Source organism: Hyperolius riggenbachi, chromosome 1, assembly GCF_040937935.1.
Source record: "Hyperolius riggenbachi isolate aHypRig1 chromosome 1, aHypRig1.pri, whole genome shotgun sequence".
Taxonomy (NCBI): Eukaryota; Metazoa; Chordata; class Amphibia; order Anura; family Hyperoliidae; genus Hyperolius; species Hyperolius riggenbachi.
This window is the reverse complement of record NC_090646.1, coordinates 147,221,826-147,233,936: the sequence shown is the minus strand read 5'-3', so window position 1 is coordinate 147,233,936 and position 12,111 is coordinate 147,221,826.

The window sequence follows — 12,111 nt, the reverse complement described above, 5'->3', positions numbered from 1 at the left end:
TTTTTTTCACTCGTTCATAATCGATTGTGTCCACCAATGGAGATTATTTACAACCAATCCAATCAGAATTTCTGATCGCTCGGACGATTTTTCGCCAGAAATTGGACCGTTAGTGGCCAGCTTAAGCACTACAATGTGATCTCTGTAACTCACGGTTGTGTTGAGATGTGTGTAATCGCAGCCTTAGGTAGATTGGCGGACAGTGACTCGATACGACACCTTGAAGATCGTGAAGAAGTTTATTCAAACTGTGCAGATCATACACCGATGAACAAATGGATAGGTCAAAAAATCATAGTGTGAGCAGCTAGCAGAAGCATGTAGCTGAGATGCAGGGTTGAGCTAGAATGAGCGGTGAGGGAGGAGACAAAGAGATGAGAGGAGGGTAAGATAAGAGAGAGGCGACACACTTGAAAAAAGCAAACTATGCATGTGTAACATGACAGTTATGATTGATCCTGATTGTTTTAACACATCAGAAAGTGAGAGAGAGATGCAGGGATTGGGGAACTCTGGAATTCAGCTATTAGTGCAGATGGCTGCGCTGCGGGACCAGAAGAGATGATTTACTTTGACATATGACCTCTTCTCTCTCCAAGTCATGCCGCCCTTCTTATCTTATCTAATTTTATCGCCCTGGGCCGTGGCCTTCTGGCCTTTCCAGAAATCCGTCCCTGGTTGTCCGCCTCAACCATATGGACATCAAACAAGCATCCACACAACCGTCCATTGCTCATGAAGACACTTTATTCAAACCATAGGCAGGGTAATGAGAATAGATCTAACGTGTTTCAAACCCTCAACAGGTGGTTACTTATAGGGGGGGTAAGCACCTGTTGGTGTGTGAAACGCATTAGTGCTATTCTCATTTGCGTACCCTGCCTATTGATTTTGCATAAAATCTTTATGTGAGCAATGGACATTAGTGTGGATCCTGGTTTGATGTCCATGCACAGTTGGTGGGCCTTGAGGACAGGGTAGAGGGAACACTGACCTAGAGAACAAAGGTCAAGCTGCTGTGTAAGGGGAAAGCACTGTATAGAACTACATCGTGTTCAGTGGCTACATTCCTGCCTGAGGCTCAGCACCAAGGTCAAAAATCTAGCATTTTGTAAAAAAATAATAATCTTAAAACATGCTATAGATATGCTCTAAACAGGCATTTGTATGTGTGTACCTGGCTTTTCAGGGAAGTGAAGGGCTGATTTGTACATTCGCCCACTGTTCTGATGTAATGCGTTGAGTTACTTCTTGCTCAGGTGGAACTGAATTGCAATACCTTCTGTTCTAAAGGGAACCTGAAGTGAGAGGAATACATGAGGCTGTCATCTTCATTCCCTTATACAAAATGCTAGTTGCCCGACTTCTGTGCTGATTCTCTGCCTCCAATAGTCCAAGTCACTGGCCCAGAATGAGCATGCGGATCAGATGCTCTGATCTCACTGGCTGCTTGTTGCAGATGTGTGATTCAAAACAAACTAAAGCCTAGAGCTCAGCATGACAGCCAGGCAACTAGCATTGTTAATAAGGAAATGCAGCCTCCACATTCCTCTCACTTCATGTTTTCTCAAAGGACAGCTGTAGTGAGAGGTATATATGTATATTTTTATTTCCTCTAGATACCTCTCACTACAGTTGTCCTTCAAAGAAGGAAAGACAGAATTGGCATGTTTTTCAGAGGAGGGATTCTGGGATCCGTAAGACCAGCACTGGGGGGCCTGCCGGCCGGATTAGGCCTGCTTGATTCCCCCCCCCCCTTTCCAAGTTGCGAGTGGGTGGTTATAGGGCAGACTTTAAAAAACCCACCTGATCGCTGCCTCTCTATGGCAACAGGGCGTCACATGACATGATGTTGGGACGAGCCAGAGTATTACACGTTGGCTGCCAGCATGCCATAAGCTGGCACTTCCGTCGACATGTGACGCTCTGTTGCCATTAAAGCGCGACGCTGGATGGCGATCAGATGAGTTTTAAGTTTTCCCTGTTACCGCCCCTGACTCTGCATGTAGGAAGGGGGGGGGGGGGGGGGAGACTTTTAGGAAAGCAGCATGCGGCCCAGGCCGCTCAAAGCTTCCCCAGCCCTGCTTTAGATCTTCTGAAAAACGTTTCTGGCCACATTGACTTTTAGCTATGCCATAACCTTTAAAACATATAATGGCAGCATGTTCTGTCCAGGGCCGAATTTGTATCTCTTAGTGCCCTAGGCCAACGGTCAATAAGCGCCCCCCCCCCCACCCCCTCCCCGCCGCTCCCTCAAACACACTTGTATATGCATGCAAAATATGAGCGAACAGTCAGTGACATGCCTATGTACTCTGTAATGTGCTGCAGGAGATGTCAGTGCTGTATAAATACATAATAATAATATGGTAGGACATTAGACTATGGTAGGATTAGAGTGTGAGCTTCTCTGAGAACAGTCAGTGACATGACTATGTACTCTGTAATGTGCTGCAGGAGATGTCAGTGCTATATAAATACATAATAATAATATGGGAGGACATTAGACTATGACTATGTTAGGGACTAGATTGTGAGCTCCTCTGAGGACAGTCAGTGGCATGACTGTACTCTGAAATGTGCTGCAGAAGATGTCAGTGCAATATAAATACATAATAATAATAATAATATGGTAGGACATTAGACTATGACTATGGTAGGATTAGATTGTGAGCTCCTCTGAGGACAATCAGTGACATGACTATGTACTCTGTACAGTGCTGCAGAAGATGTCAGTGCTATATAAATGCATAATAATAATATGGTAGGACATTAGACTATGACTACGGTAGGATTAGATTGTGAGCTCCTCTGAGGACAGTCAGTGACATGACTATGTACGCTGTAAAGCGCTGCAGAAGATGTCAGTGCTATATAACAATAACAATAATATTTATATAGCGCTTTTCTCCCTGGGGACTCAAAGCGCTGTGACCCTGCATTATGCAGTCTCAAAGGCTAGGGAAAAGAAGTGAGTTTTTAGCCTTTTTTTAAAGCTGTCCAGAGAGGGAGCCTCTCGTACTGATTGTGGAAGTGAGTTCCATAGAGTAGGGGCTGCGTAGGAAATGGCCCGAGCACCAAATGTTAAGTGTATCCTGGGAATAACCAGCTTCATCTTGTTGGCAGAGCGGAGGGTGCGTGGAAGGGCATAAAGTTCCAATAGATCTGCTATGTATTTGGGTCCCATGTGGTGTAGAGCCTTGAATGTCAGCAGGCAGATCTTAAAATGGATTCTCCACAAATGACCCCATTTTGGAAAGTAGACACTTCAAGGTATTCAGAGAGGAGCATAGTGAGTCCGTGGCAGATTTCATTTTTTTTTTGTCGCAAGTTAGAAGAAATGGAAACTTTTTTTTTTTCTTTTTAGTGACAAAATGTCATTTTCCGCTAACTTGTGACAAAAAATAAAATCTTCTATGAACTCAACATGCCTCTCAGTGAATACTTTGGGATGTCTTCTTTCCAAAATGGGGTCATTTTGGGGGTATATATACTATCCTGGAATTTTAACACCTCATGAAACATGACAGGTGGTCAGAAAAGTTAGAGATGCTTCAAAATGGGAAAATTCACTTTTGGCACCATAGTTTGTAAACGCTATAACTTTTACCCAAACCAATAAATATACACTGAATGGATTTTTTTTTATCAAAGACGTAAGCACAATAAATTTGGACAAAAATGTATACAGAAATTTTACTTTATTTGAAAAATGTCAGCACAGAAAGTAAAAAAAAAATCATTTTTTTGACAAAATTCATGTATTTTTTTGATGAATATAATAAAAACTAAAACTCGCAGCAGCAATCAAATAGCACCAAAAGAAAGCTGTATTAGTGACAAGAAAAGGAGGTAAAATTAATTTAGGTGGTAGGTTGTATGACCGAGCCATAAACCGTGAAAGCTGCAGTGGTCTGAATGGAGAAAAAGGCTCTGGTCCTTAACCTCTTGAGGACTGTAGGGCTAAACCCCCCTAGTGACCAGGCAATTTTTAGTATAAAAGGCCACTGCAGCTTTAAGGCCAAGCTGCAGGGCCGCAAAACATAGCACACAAGTGATCCCCCCCCCCCTTTCTCCCCACCAACAGAGCTCTCTGTTGGTGGGGTCTGATCGCTCCCCCCATGTTTATTTTTTATTTAGTTATCGCCAATTACGGCGATCGGCTGTCATAGGCTTCTGCCTATGAGAGCCGATCGCTCTCGTCCCCCAGGGGGACAGCCATGTCACACGGCTGTCCCCAGTGCAGCGCTGCTGCTGATCGCAGCGCTGCACAGAGTAAATAGAAAGCGGTTACGCCGTCTAACAGTCTCCCGAGCGGCAACAGTCGCAGGAGATGCACGCGCAGCCTGCGCGCGATCTCTTGCAAAACAGATCTCCAGGACTTTACGCCAATTGGCGTTGGGCGGCCCTGGGGCTGCCGCCGCGGCCATGCCCACCGGCATGACGCGGTCGGCAAGAGGTTAAGGGGCGAAAAGACTGTGGTCCTCAAGTGGTTAAGGTGTTGATCCAGTCTCTTTACACAATAATCCATTAATGCTATCCCCTCTCCTAGGTGACCGAGGTAGTTTATAAATATCTTTAATAAGTGTGCCTCATATGCTGCAATTATGAAAGTTTCTATAATTTTCTCCTAGGGCTGAGCCCTGTATCCTCCCACCATGTTGTTAAGGTGCTCCAAAATACATGTCTTTCAGTTTTACCTATATACATTAGCCCACATGGGCATACAATCAGGTACACCACGTATTCTGTGAGGCAATTAACCACTTGCCAACCGCCTACTTCATATTGGAGGCGGCAAAGTGGCAGCCCCAGGACCACGTAACGCAGAATGGCGTCAGGTCCTGGGGCACTGTTTTGCCGGGGATCGCGCGCTGGGATGCGCGTGCATCCGCCGGCAATAGGCTCCGCCCACCCATGTCAACCCGCCGGCCAATCGGAAGCGCCGGCGGGTTGTTAACCCGACGATCACCGGATAGGAAGCGTATAATACGCTTTGTAATGTTTACAAAGTGTATTATAAACAAAACAAGGTGAGATAAAGAATGAGGTTGGTATGACCCGAGCGAACAAAAATCTAGTGGTCACCAAATATAATCAAAATACAAAAACTTTATTATTAATTGCATACATAGTAGAAAAGATTAAAAATGTGCCCCCCGGCCGCCATCACACCCCCATCCCTCTTGCCTCTGATGTATATAGTATTCCAGCCGGCCACAGCATACACAATCTCACATACAAACATGCATGCAAATCCGTATTGCCAAAAAATAACCCTGAACGTTCAGAAAAAAACAAGAAAAATAAAAATAATAATATTTCTCTTCCTTTTCCCTTTGTTATTGGATCCAGAAAAAATGTATGCACTTGAGCCAATCCTCAGTGTGTTATAGTTATCATAAATCTCAGTCATGCATAGAGTTCTTGTATGTCAGTCAAGTTGGTATAAGTAAAGAGATTGTCCATCCGGAAACATGCAGTATAAGCACAGCAAGGGGTTAGTCCAGCCTCTGAGTGAGCTATTTCTCCAGTGTTAGTATATATGCGACATACGGGCTAGCCTCAGCCAGGTCAGTTGATCAACATAGGATTAGTGGCACATGCAGCAGTTCAAGCCAGGCAATGCAATTGTCAGGTTCCAATGATCAAAGCATCTATAAGTACTATATCGATAAGGCAAATGCTCACACAATGTCAGCTTGATAATGGCAGTCCACATACACAAACTAAAGTCATGCCCGTGGGGCTGCTTACGTATCCAGACTGGAAATGCTGAGATGCAGTGTAGCCATGAACGCTGCTCGTGATGTAGCCAGGAGTTGTGCCTGCAATGGATATGATGTCCAACTGTTTGAATGGAAGCAGAGGCTCGGTCTGTGCCCAATGGTGTGCTGCAATGAGTATGCCGGATTGGCTGGAGGACGGGGAGAGACACCTCCCATCCAAGCAGGGAAGAAGACGCTGAGGCGGCCGGGACGCTGCACAATCATCCTCTACCGGTTTCGCCGGACTTCCGGCTTCCTCTGGAGGTTCGTCAACTTCCTGTGTCCCGCTGGCTTTATTTCCCCATCGGCGGGACGCGCGCAGCCGGCCAGCCACGCCCACCCCCACCAGAGGCCAGTGCCGGACGAGGGGGCAGGGCGGGCGGACACAACGGACAGGCGCAAAAGCAACCTGCCCGACACGTCCGCCAAGCCCCGCCCCCACGCCCGACGGGCCGCCGGAGGGGGCAGGCGAGACCGGAAAGCACAGCCGCGCTCATCCCGCAGATGGGGGAAAACGTAAGCCAGAGGGCAAATACGCAAGACATGTAAAAGGCACTTGGTCATACATCACTCAAACACACGATATCCCCGTTTAATTATATGATCTGATGTGGTGAGATAAAAAATAATAATAGCGACTGTTGGTGAAGCAAACACCCGGGGCAGGCAAACTAACCCCATACGAGAGTATATACATACCTCCTCATCTAATATAGTAATAGCTTAAAAAGACGCTGGCAATGAACGGCGGGATCTCCATTGGAAATCCACAAATGAAATCAACAGGCCCAGTAGCACCAAAATGGCAGAGACGGATCAGCAAAGCACTATAAGGGCAGGAAGGAGGCATAGCTTGTATTCTCGTTCAAACCCGGAGGTTCGGTTGCCCTTAGATCAAAGATCCATCGAGATTCCCTCTGTAACAACAATCGGTCCATGTCCCCACCCCTGATGGAGGCATGAATGCGATCTAGACCCACAAATCGCATCCTGGTAGGATTACCAGCATGCGCAGTTTTGAAATGCCTGGCCACAGGTGTCAAATTTGATAGGTTTGTACTTTTGATGTTGGTGACATGGTCAGATATACGTGCTCGAAATTCACGTTTAGTCTTGCCGACATAAAACGCCCCACATGGGCATAGAAGTAAGTAAACAACTAGAACAGTACTACAATTGACGTAGTGTCCCAGTTCCCAGTTTCTACCGTCCGGTAGCCTGACCAGTCTCCCCACCTGTACATACCTACACATCGTGCAACCACCGCAAGTGTATGTACCTACAACCTTGCAGTGTTTGCCACTGGCGGTGGAATCCACAAAATGACTATTCACAAGTTTATCTCTTAAAGATGGGGCTCTACGAAAAGAAAACAGAGGTTTCTCGGTAATATATCTATTCAACTTAGGATCATTAGCAAGGATATGCCAATGTTTCTCAATAATGTTGGTAACCATCCTGTGTTGCGCTGAGTACCGAGTGCAGAAACGCACAGAGTGCTCCTCACTGCGTTCATGATGATGGCTAGTGGTCAGCAAAGAAACGCGACCACTCGCATCGGCCCTTCTATAGGCACGCCTAAGAGTCCCCTCAGTGTATCCCCTCTCCTTGAATCTCTTTTTTAGGCAGTTAGCTTCTGCTCTAAATGAAGCGTCATCCGAAAAATTCCGTCTTACGCGTAAATATTGGCCCACCGGTATCCCCCTCACAGTATGTGCAGGGTGAAAGCTGTCTGCTCTCAAAAGAGAGTTAGTGGCAGTCTCTTTCCTATATAGCCGAGTCGATAGTTGACCATCTTTGTCCAAATGGATTGAGATATCAAGGAAGGGGATCACGGTGGGGCTACTCTGCATAGTGAACCTGAGGTTGATAGAGTTTCCGTTGATGGACTCAACAAACTCCTCAAGCAGGGTCTGTCCTCCTGTCCAAAAGACGATGATGTCATCGATGTACCTGTGCCACGCTAAAATGTGGCACAGGTACAACGAGAGACCATCACTCGAGAATAATCTCCGTTCCCACTCCCCCAGGTACAGGTTGGCATACGAGGGGGCACACGTTGTCCCCATTGCCGCCCCCTGCATCTGGAGATAGTGGGAACCCTCAAAAATAAAGATGTTATTTGTCAACAGAAACTCAAGCAAAGTGAGGAGAAACCCATTGTGCGCGGTGCACTGTATACTCAGCTCACTGAGGAATGTGCCAACCGCTTGGATGCCAAGGTCATGTGGAATGCTTGAATAGAGGGCCTCCACGTCCAGAGCCACCAACAGAGTGTCAGGTGGCAACTGTAAACCATCAAGCACACGCAGCAAATGCGATGTGTCCTTGATGTATGATGGTAAAGCTTGCACATGTGGTTGTAAAAACCTATCCACATAGATACTGATTTTTTCAGTCAACGAACCTCGTCCTGAAACAATTGGACGGCCAGGTGGCCTATCCAGCCTTTTATGAACCTTAGGTAAGGCATAGAAGGTCGGGAGGATAGGCTTCACTACTTTCAAAAATTTCGCTGTATCTTCATCTATCACTGACCTCGCGATCGCATCGTCGATGATGGTAAACAGTTCACGTTGGCATCGAATGGCCCTAGACGCGGAGACCCTCACATAGCAATCCCGCCTCTGCAAAATGTCTAAACACATTTTTCTGTAGTTCTCTGTCGACATGATGACCACGTTGCCCCCCTTATCGGAGGGCTTGATAACCCACCTCTTACTCTGTACCAGATTGTGCATCGTCTCTCGTTCGTCGTGACTGAGGTTGTCCACGGATGCTTTTTGGCCTTTCAATTTAATCAAGTCCCTTTCAACTACATCAATAAATGTTTTCAAATTTGGACTCAAAGAGAATGGGGGGAATTTAATCGATTTATTTCTCAAGCCAATCTCATCCAGTCGGGGAAGGAAGAAACGGGGTCCCGAACCAAAGGGATCTAAGGCGGTGTCAGTCTCACCCTGAGGCGAGTTTTCCACCGCCAGATCCTGTAAATCCTGTAACGCCAGCATATCCTCATCTGACCAGGGTCTATCATTAGACACTGTTTTAGGCCAATTGGGAGAGTCTGCATACATAGATCGCAAGAGAATCCTACGACCGAACAAATGCAGATCCACCACTGTTTCGAAGATATCGGTGTTATAAGTAGGGCAGAAGCCCAAGCCCTTAGATAGCAAGGTCAGATAGGACTGAGGAATGGGCTCTCCAGTAAGGTTAATGACCCTAAGGTTGTCGTTGGTCACATGTTCAGTGACCATCTGCTGCCCGTTCCCTATCTCCCCGACTGGACATTGGCCAAAAAAGAAGAAGAAGAGGAGGACACAGCAGCTGATCCCGAGGCAGAGGGTGCCGAGGGACCCGCCGGAGGCTGCGGACCGTGGCCAGAAGCCCCCGGTGTTCCGCCTCCTCCTGCACCCCTTGTATCTGACTCGTCTGAACATGATTGTATTTGTTTTTTAGATTTCTTGTCCTTATCTTTTTGTTTTATTTGTTTAGAAGGGTCACGACCTAAACATGTGTCGTGTCTCTTTGGACCTTCTCCTGCAGAAAGTGAACTATCTGAAACAGAACTTATCGGTACCACCGACGAGTCAGATTCCTCAGAGTCAGGTGGTTGTGGTTTGTAATGTTTACAAAGTGTATTATACAGGCTGCCTCCTGCCCTGGTGGTCCCAGTGTCCGAGGGACCACCAAGGCAGGCTGCAGCCACCCTAGTCTGCACCTAAACACACTGATCTGCCCCCCCCCCCCTGCCCCCTGATCGCCCACAGCACCCCTCTATCCCCCCCCCCTGCCCACCCCCCAGACCACTGTTTGCACACAATCACCCATCAATCACTCCCTGTCACTATATGTCAACGCTATTTTTTTTTTAGTCCCCAAACTGCCCCCTGGGTACTCCTGATCACCCCCCACCCCTCAGATTCTCCCCCCCCCCCGTGTACTGTATGCATCTATCCCCCCTGATCACCTGTCAATCACCCCCTGTCACTGCCACCCATCAATCAGCCCCTAACCTGCCCCTTGCAGGCAATCTGATCACCCACCCACACCAATAGATCGCCCGCAGATCCGACATCAGATCACCTCCCAAGTGCAGTGTTTACATGTTCTCTACCCTAAACACCCACTAATTACCCATCACCCATCAATCACCCCCTATCACCACCTGTCACTGTTACCCATCAGATTAGACCCTAATCTGCTCCTTGCGGGCACCCAATCACCCGCCCACACGCTCAAATTGCCCTCAGACCCCCCCTTATCAATTCGCCAGTGCATTATTTACATCGGTTCTTCCCTGTAATAACACACTGATCACCTGTCAATCCCCCCCTGTCACTGCCACCCATCAATCAGCCCCTAACCTGCCCCTTGCGGGCAATCTGATCACCCACCCACACCAATAGATCGCCTGCAAATCCGACGTCAGATCACCTCCCAAGTGCAGTGTTTACATCTGTTCTCTACCCTAAACACCCACTAATTACCCATCAATCACCCCCTGTCACTGCTACCCATCAGATTAGACCCTTGCGGGCACCCATTCACCCGCCCACACACTCAGATTGCCCTCAGACCCCCCTTATCAATTCGCCAGTGCATTATTTACATCTGTTCTTCCGTGTAATAACCCACTGATCACCTGTCAATCACCTATCAATCACCCATCAATCACCCCCTGTCACTGCCACCCATCAATCACCCCCTGTCACTGCCACCCATCAATCAGCCCCTAACCTTCAACTTGCGGGCAATCTGATCACCCGCCCAAATCAATAGATCGCCCGCAGATCCGACATCAGATCACCTCCCAAGTGCGGTGTTTACATCTGTTCTCTCCTGTAAACACCCACTAATTACCCATCAATCACCCCCTGCCACTGTTACCCATCAGAATAGACCCTAATCTGCCCCTTGCGGGCACCCAATCACCCGCCCCACACGCTCAGATTGCCCTCAGACGCCCCCTTATCAATTCGCCAGTGCATTATTTACATCTGTTCTTCCCTGTAATAACCCACTGATCACCTGTCAATCGCCTATCAATCACCCCCTGTCACTGCCACCCATCAATCAGCCCCTAACCTGCCCCTTGCGGGCAATCTGATCACCCACCCACACCATTAGATCGCCTGCAGACCCAACGTCAGATCACCTCTCAAGTGCACGGTTTACATCTGTTCTCTCCTCTAAACACCCACTAATTATCCATCAATCACCCCCTGTCACTGCTACCCATCAGATTAGACTCCTATCTGCCCCTAGGGCACCCAATCACCCACCACACCCTCAGAACGCCCTCAGACCCCAGCCCTGATCACCTCGCCAGTGCATTGCTTGCATCTATTCTCCCCACTAATCACACTTTGAGACACCCATCAATCACCTCCTGTCACCACCTGTTACCCCCTAACACACCTACCCATCAAATCAAGCCCTAATTTGCCCCGTGTGGGCTCCTGATCACTTGGCCAAACCCTCAGATCCCCCTCAGACCCCCTTCCGATAAACTCCCCAGTGCATTGATTGCATCTATTTTCCCCTCTAACCACCCCCTGAGACACCCATCAATCACCTCCTGTCACCCCCCTAGCACTCCTATCCATCAGATCAGGCCCAATACAACCTGTCATGTAAGAGGCCACCCTGCCACAAAATTCGCACCCTCATAGACTACCTGCCATCAAAATTTGCAGATGCTTATACCCCTGAACAGTCATTTTGAGAATTTGGTTTCCAGACTACGCACAGTTTTGGGCCCGTAAAATGCCAGGGCAGTATAGGAACTCCACAAGTGACCCCTTTTTAGAAAAAAGACACCCCAAGGTATTCTGTTAGGTGTATGAAGTGTTCATAGATTTTATTTTTTGTCAAAAGTTAGCGGAAATTGATTTTTATTGTTTTTTTTTCACAAAGTTTCATTTTTCACTAACTTGTGACAAAAAATAAGATCTTCTATGAACTCACCATACACCTAACGAAATACCTTTGGGTGTCTTCTTTCTAAAATGGGGTCACTTGTGGCGTTCCTATACTGCCCTGGCATTTTAGGGTCCCTAAACCGTGAGGAGTAGTCTAGAAAACAAATGCCTCAAAATGTCCTGTGAATAGGACGTTGGGCCCCTTAGCGCACCTAGGCTGCAAAAAAGTGCCACACATGTCGTATCGCCGTACTCAGGAGAAGTAGTATAATGTGTTTTGGGGTGTATTTTTACACATACCCATGCTGGGTGGGAGAAATCTCTCTGTAAATGGACAATTGTGTGTAAAAAAAATCTAATATATGTCATTTACAGAGATATTTCTCCCACCCAGCATGGGTATATGTAAAAATACA